General features: G+C 33.9%; 1 pseudogene; it reads left to right on the plus strand.

Annotated features, from left to right (window-relative positions):
* Window positions 1-16: 16 nt before the first annotated feature.
* Window positions 17-2,260, plus strand: LOC132179030 (L-type lectin-domain containing receptor kinase IX.1-like; annotated as a pseudogene).
* The last annotated feature ends 4,879 nt before the right edge of the window (window positions 2,261-7,139 follow it).

The following is a 7,139-nucleotide window of genomic DNA, read 5'->3' on the forward strand; positions in this document are numbered from 1 at the left end:
CCCTTCCAACTTCCAATCATGGCTTTTTACATCTTCAAAATCAAACATTTCCCATTTCCAAAGCCCCTAATCCTCTTTGATCTCTTCATGGTCACCAGTTTCTTCTCCCCACTACGGCAATTTACAAGTGCTTTATCCTTCAACTTCACCAGTTTCAATCCTGGTGACTCCGATATAACATATGACACAGCTTTGGCTGAAGACTCAGCCATCCAACTCACCGACATCTCACTTTTGGGCAGATCAGAAGTTGTAGGTAGAGCCACGTATTCCAGTCCCATGCACCTGTGGGACAAGGAATCTGGAAACCTCACAGATTTCACTACCTACTTTACCATTGTAATTGATTCTCAAAATAGAAATAATTATGGAGATGGGCTTGCCTTCTTCCTAGCTCCTAGTGGTTCAACAACTCCTATTGTCAATTACCAAGGTGCCACTATGGGTCTCGCTAGGGATGACCAGTTATTAAACTCGACGAACAATCCTTTTGTTGCAGTGGAATTTGACATCTATCCAAACGAACCATTGGATCCGCCCGGCGAACATGTAGGTATTGATATAAACTCCTTAAAATCTGTTGCAAATGTGTCATGGCGGGGCGTAATTATTCTATTCTTCAAGGGGAAATCAATGAAGCTTGGATTAGTTATAATTCCAGTTCTCATAATTTGAGTGTTCTCTTCACTACTTTTGTTGGGGACTCATTTTCAAATACTGCTACTGCATGGCAATCCCTTTCTTATAATGTTGATCTGCGACATTACTTACCTGAATGGGTAACTTTTGGATTGTCAGCCACAACAGGAAATGCTTCTGCAATGCATACCATTCGTACATGGGATTTTAGTTCAACTTTGGAAGATACTTTAGCCAAACCAACAATGGAAGGCAATATGAGTCAGAATCCGGCCCCCAACCAAAACAAAAACAAGAGGTTGGGATTAGCTGTGGGGTTGGGTGGTGGTGGATCTTTTTTGCTTGGTGGGTTTGCTTTAATTCTATTTGGCTTTTGGAAGAGGAATAGGAGGGACACGGAACAGGATCTCGCCTTTGATAGGTGCATGGATGAAGAATTTCAAAGGGAAACAGTACCCAACAAGTTTCATTTAATGAATTGGCTGCCACCAATAATTTTAGTGATAAAGAAAAGCTAGGCCAGGTAGGATTTGGTGGAGTTTACAGAGGATTTTTAAGGGACTCAAATTCCTACGTTGCTGTCAAGAGGGTATCAGAAGGGTCTAAACAGGGGATAAAGGAGTATGCCTCAAGTAAAATTATTAGTCGACTCAGACATAAAAATTTGGTGCAACTCATTGGTTGGTGCCATGAAAAAGGAGAACTCTTACTCGTCTATGAGTTCATGCCAAATGAAAGCTTAGATACACATCTTTTTACTGAAGAAAGCTTATTGACATGGGCAATAAGGTTCAAAGTTGCTCAAGGATTGGCACGGGCATTGCTTTACTTGCACGAGGAATGGGAACAATGTGTGGTGCATAGGGATATAAAATCAAGCAACATTATGCTTGATTCAAACTTTAATACTAAACTTGGGGATTTGGGGCTAGCTAGGCTTGTGGACCATGTGAAAGGGTCACAAACAACTGTATTGGCAGGCACAATGGGCTACATGGCTCCTAAATGTGTCACAATTGGTAAGGCCAGCAAGGAGTCAGATGTTTATAGTTTTGGAATTGTCGCTTTAGAGATTGCTTGTGGAAGAAAACCAATCAAGATCAATGCTCGTGAAGATCAAGTAGTCATGGTGGAGTGGGTTCGGAAGCTCTATGGAATAGGAAAGGTACTTAAAGCAGCTAATCCAAGGTTGGGTGGAGATTTTGATAAGCCACAAATGGAGCGCTTGATAATTGTTGGGCTTTGGTGCTCTCACCCTAACCGAAACCTTAAGCCTCCATTAAGGGAAGCAATTCATGTTCTCAATTTTGAGGCTCCATTGCCTATTCTCCCATCAAATATGCCAGGAACAACACATCTTGCTCTAGTTGTGAATAGACCAGCTTCAATGTCACTCTTTATGTCTAATATTGCTTCTCATTATGGGGGCAGATAGAATCCATGTTCAAGGAAATAGTTACACAAATTTCTCACTATCTGCCTCATACACTGCAGTTCCTCCATTTGCATCACTTTTTTGTATGTGCTAAATTTGTCAAAGGTACAGTTAATTTGGAATTCTTATGGTTTGATTAGGTGTTCAAATTTTTACCCTACATTATCACTTCTTTGTGTTTCATTTTACATTTTAGTTTAATCAATGCTGAAAATGTTTTAGAGTGTAAATCATATACACGTGTATGTGATTTCTACCCTAAATATCAATTTCGTACGATACATGTTAACTGTCCCAAATTGTGAACTTGTAATGGATTAATTGAACATCATAAATTCATAATCATAATAACATCATATATATATATATATATATATATAAGAAAAAGAAAAAGTAGAAGCATTCATTATAATAATTTAGAATTGTTACAAGTGGTGGTCTAAAATACTAACAAGTGCCCATTTAAATGTTGAGAAATGGCGTTTTAAATGGCCTAAGATTCTAAAATTTAATTAGTAATTATGCATTAAAAAAAGTTAGAATGGTGATTTTTAAATAAAAAAATATTAAAGTAAATATAGTATAGTAAGTATTTAAATATAAGAAAAATGTCTCACTTAAACTTATCACCTTAAGCCCCAAAATCTATCAAGTCGGCCCATCACTTACTTGATAAAGCTGCTAAAAATAACGTTGTTAATGACTGATTCTAGTAGTCGATGGAGTTGTAGGAACATCTCCCGAAAGAGAGCAATATTTGATGAGTAATGCTGCATTATATATTGGCCCCCTTTATCTTCACCCCTTAACGTACCAAGTCTACTTAATTGACTTATTGACAACAACCCTATAAATAAAGGTAATGGAATAAAGGTAATGGTCCCAATTTATAAGTAGGCACATTTTATTGAGTTTATTGTCTCGAATACTTCATTAAGTTAAACATCGGAGGTGGGGCTCTGTCACCCCACTCTAGTAACAACTTTTGGTGTATTTAATATTAGGAAGGTATAATGTTTGCTTATCAAAACAAAAGGCGGCTCCTAATTGGGTATTGATGTTTCCTTATCCAAAAACAATTTTAAGCATTAACGTTTGATAGTGTTTTGAATTAGACAGGCGGATGACATGAGGCAGGCTGAGATGTTGGGGTAAATTATTTGAGGATCGCGAGTAAAGGCAAAATAAGTGGCTAGTGCTAGTGTCCTTATACGTAGCCTAATGCCTTTTCAATGTTAATGTCAGCAATAAGTGATGAGAAATGTTATGGATACTAAATTTTTTACTAAGAAATGAATACTAAGATGATGTAGAACTTATTCATTGGTATGTACTTATAGCATTTTTCTTTATTAATTGTTTTAATTATCTCCAATAAATAAGCTACACATCATCTTAGTAAAAAATTTAGTATCCATAGCATTTCTTATAAGTGATATTCTATTGGTTTCCAAAAAAGGAAAAGAAAAAAAAAAGGGGAAAACAACCATAACAATCAACATGGTAATGATCAAAGGCGTCTTCTAAATTCTTACATTCAATTCAAACCAAAGAGAATAAGAAAAAATGGGAAATTCCATATGCCTCTTTCAAACTACCAAATAAGTGGAGATAATCAAAACAATTAATAAAGAAAAATGCTAAGAATACCAATAAAGAAAAATATCCTAAACTACCACTCAATTGACAATATTCCTCTCTAAACTTTTAATTGTTACAATGTTCACCCCAAACTATCAAAATATTGTCAATGTCCCCCAATGACAAAACTACCCTTAGTAAAATAAAAATAAAAATAAAAAATACTAAAACTTCTAAAAAAAACCTTTTAAAAAAAAATCCAATAGGTGGCCAAATTTAAAATTAAAAAAAAAAAAAAATCATTTTTATAAGAAAAATATATATATATAAAAAAAATAAAAATTAAAAATTAAAAATCGATTTTTTAATAGGAATTTAAGATTTTTTTTTTAAATAAAAATTTATGTTTTAAAAAAAAAAATTAAAAATTTTCATTTAAAAAAAAAAAAATTCCTTTCTTAATTTTTTTTTTAAAAAATTTAAATAAAAATTTTCATTTTAAAAGAAATATTCGTGTAAGTCAATCTTTGGACTATGTTTTATTTTTTTGGGGAAAGTCCACATACCCCCTCAAACTACTACTCAATTGACAATATTCCCCCAAAATCTCAATTGTGACAATATCCCCTCCAAACTACCAAAACATTGTCAATGTACTTCCCAATGACGAAACTACCCTTAGTAAAATAAAAAACTAGAATACTAAAATTTCTAGAAAAAAACTAAAAAAAAAAAAATCCTTTTATATGAAAAAAAAATAAAAAATTTCGATTTTTTTTTTTAAAAATTAAAATTTTCGTTTTTATTAGAAAATTTTCATTTTTAAATGTTTAAATAAAATTTTCCATTAAAAGAATAAAAAATTCTCTTAAAAAAATTGTTTTTAAAAACATATTTTTAAAAAATTGAATAAAAAAAATAAAAATAAAAATTTCCATTTCTTTTTTCAAAGAATCGTTTTTTTTTTTTTTTTTTTAAAGATAAAAAAAAAAAATCGTTTTAAAAAATAATTTTTTTTAAAAAAAAAAATTAAAATTTTCATTTTAAAAAAAAATTATTATTTTTTTTTTTGAATTATAGGGGTATTTTTGTTATATTGAGAAATAGATAGGGGCATTTTGATCTTTTTGCTAGCCTTGGGAGGGATATTGACAATATTTTTGTAGTTTTGAAGGACATTATCATAATTGAAAGTTTAAGAGGGACATTGTTAATTCGGTGATAGTTTGAGGGGATATGTGGACTTTACCCTATTTATTTTCACTCGATTTATAATTTTATATATGATGCAAATGCAAGCGTTAATTTTGCCTCACTAATTAGGATTCGGATTCCCTAGAATTCCTAGGAGAATTATAGTTTCTGAAATTTCAGATCCAAGTCATTCATTTTCATCTAAGAGCCATGATCCTGCCACGTGTCCCACTACTAATAAAATAATAATTCATTTGTAATGATATTATTGATGTACATACAATAAGATAATTTAAAACAAAGCAGTAAAACTAGCCATGAGGCAGTAATGACAGTTGTATAATCAAAATATAAAACTGAAAATTAAAGACAGTTGAGAAGCTGTATAAACAAAGCTTGATATAAGCTTGAAATCGTTACAGATTAGATAAAGCTTACAAGAGTAAGTGATAGAACTTACTAAAGTAAGTGACAGAGAAGAAGAAATGATAAGAACAAAGGTAGGGGAATGGCTAGAGAGCAAAGGAGATGGAAATCTCTAGTAAATTGCTTCTGCCTTACAATGGGGAGGGTAGCCCGTTATATAGGCCAATTACATTCAATAAAACAAAATACAATCATGAATCAAATAGTAAAAGCAGATGCCGCGTTAATGCGGTCAAAAGTGAATAGTAAAGGCACGTTGGGCGCTAATCTGAAATAGTGAAAGTAGTCAATCTGAAACAGTTGCTGTCGGCACTATAGTGTCGGCAGATAAATTTTGAACAGTGAATAGTGTATCTGAACAGTAATCTTGTACAGTGTCGTCCGTGACAATGAATAGTGATTTTGCACAGTACCTTCAAACAGTGATCCGTCGAAGATCGAAAGGAGAAACCAGCCGTTGTGAGCTAGTCTGCAAATCTGGACATTAAGAGCCATTATAAGGCTCTGCTGAAACTTTGGAGAGGCTATTATAAGCCTTTCTAAAAGCTGAGAAAATTAGCCGTTAGGAGGCCTTTAGTTCACAAGTCTTCTATCCCTAGGTAAAGATAATATTCTTGTGTGTCTTCATAATACGGGGGGACTTGAACAGGTTTCGGAGACGGTGCATGTTTTTCTTCTTCATCGTCATTATCCGAATCATCTTCAAGGGCAGCAAGGAGAGCTTTGATTTTCTCTTTCTTCTTTGAAGAAGACTTCTTCTTGGAAGAACCAGATGAATTGGAGGGAGAAGAAACAGGGGATACTTCCTTTTCTTCTTTTGGGGAAGAGAAAATGCTGGGAGTAATCAGGAGAGGGGATTTAGCCGTTAGTGGCAAAACAGGAGCCCTGGGGGCTTGAGACATTTCTTTGACAGCTATAACAATGGAATCACCTAGTGAGCATTTATCCCACCATTTGACAAACCATTGTCGTTGGATCTTATCATCTGAAAGGTGATATTACCATTTCAGAATCCAAGGAATTTTGTATTTTTTGACAAAATAGAACATAGTTGAAAACTTAGAACCATAAGAATCAACTTTGTAGTTGTTCTTGAATATTTGGAAAGCTTCAACTAGTTGGAGAGGGAGGATGTCAGGGAGAAGGCCAAATTGGTTCCACCATCTGGAGAACCAGAAAGGAAGGATGCCAGAGAATTTTTTATCAAAACTAACAAACCAGGAATGATCAAAGACCGAGGTTCGGTAAAGCAGAAATTTAAACCAGGCATCGACATAGTCATAATAAGTGCAAGGGATAGAGAATCCGTTAAGAGATTTTGCGACAGAGGGATGATTACCCCATTCCTTTCAGTGATAATCCTTTTGAAATAGACACTATGATAAAGTATCTTCTGGGGATTATTTATGTCAGGAATAGCTTTGAAGGAGACAGAATCAGTTTGTTTTAAGATAGTAGAATAATATGCCAAATTTTTCTGTGAATGTTCAAGAATCCAGTGAAAATTTGGAGGAAAGTAGGAGAGGGCAATATCTCCTGCAGATTTAGAAGAGGAAGAACGATTTAATTCGACAAAGAATAAATTTTGAGAATAAGGGAGAGTCATATAGGTAGACGTTTTATTATACCTAATGAAGGGATTTTTTGATCTATCAGAGAAAGGATCATAAGAGGAGGCAAGTGTACTTGAGTACGACATTTGAGAATCAGGGTAGAAAGGAGAAAATCTGTTGGTTAGGGCAACAGAGGAAATTGGCAAAGAAGAAGCAAGTGAAGACTCTGATTTTAAGGTGAGAGCCTTGGAGTCAACTTTCTCTTTATCCTTTTTGCTGGCCATTGTGGCACTGCAAAAATTCATAAAGAA

This window comes from Corylus avellana, chromosome 4 (assembly GCF_965113065.1).
Source record: "Corylus avellana chromosome 4, dhCorAvel1.hap1.2, whole genome shotgun sequence".
NCBI classification, from domain to species: Eukaryota; Viridiplantae; Streptophyta; class Magnoliopsida; order Fagales; family Betulaceae; genus Corylus; species Corylus avellana.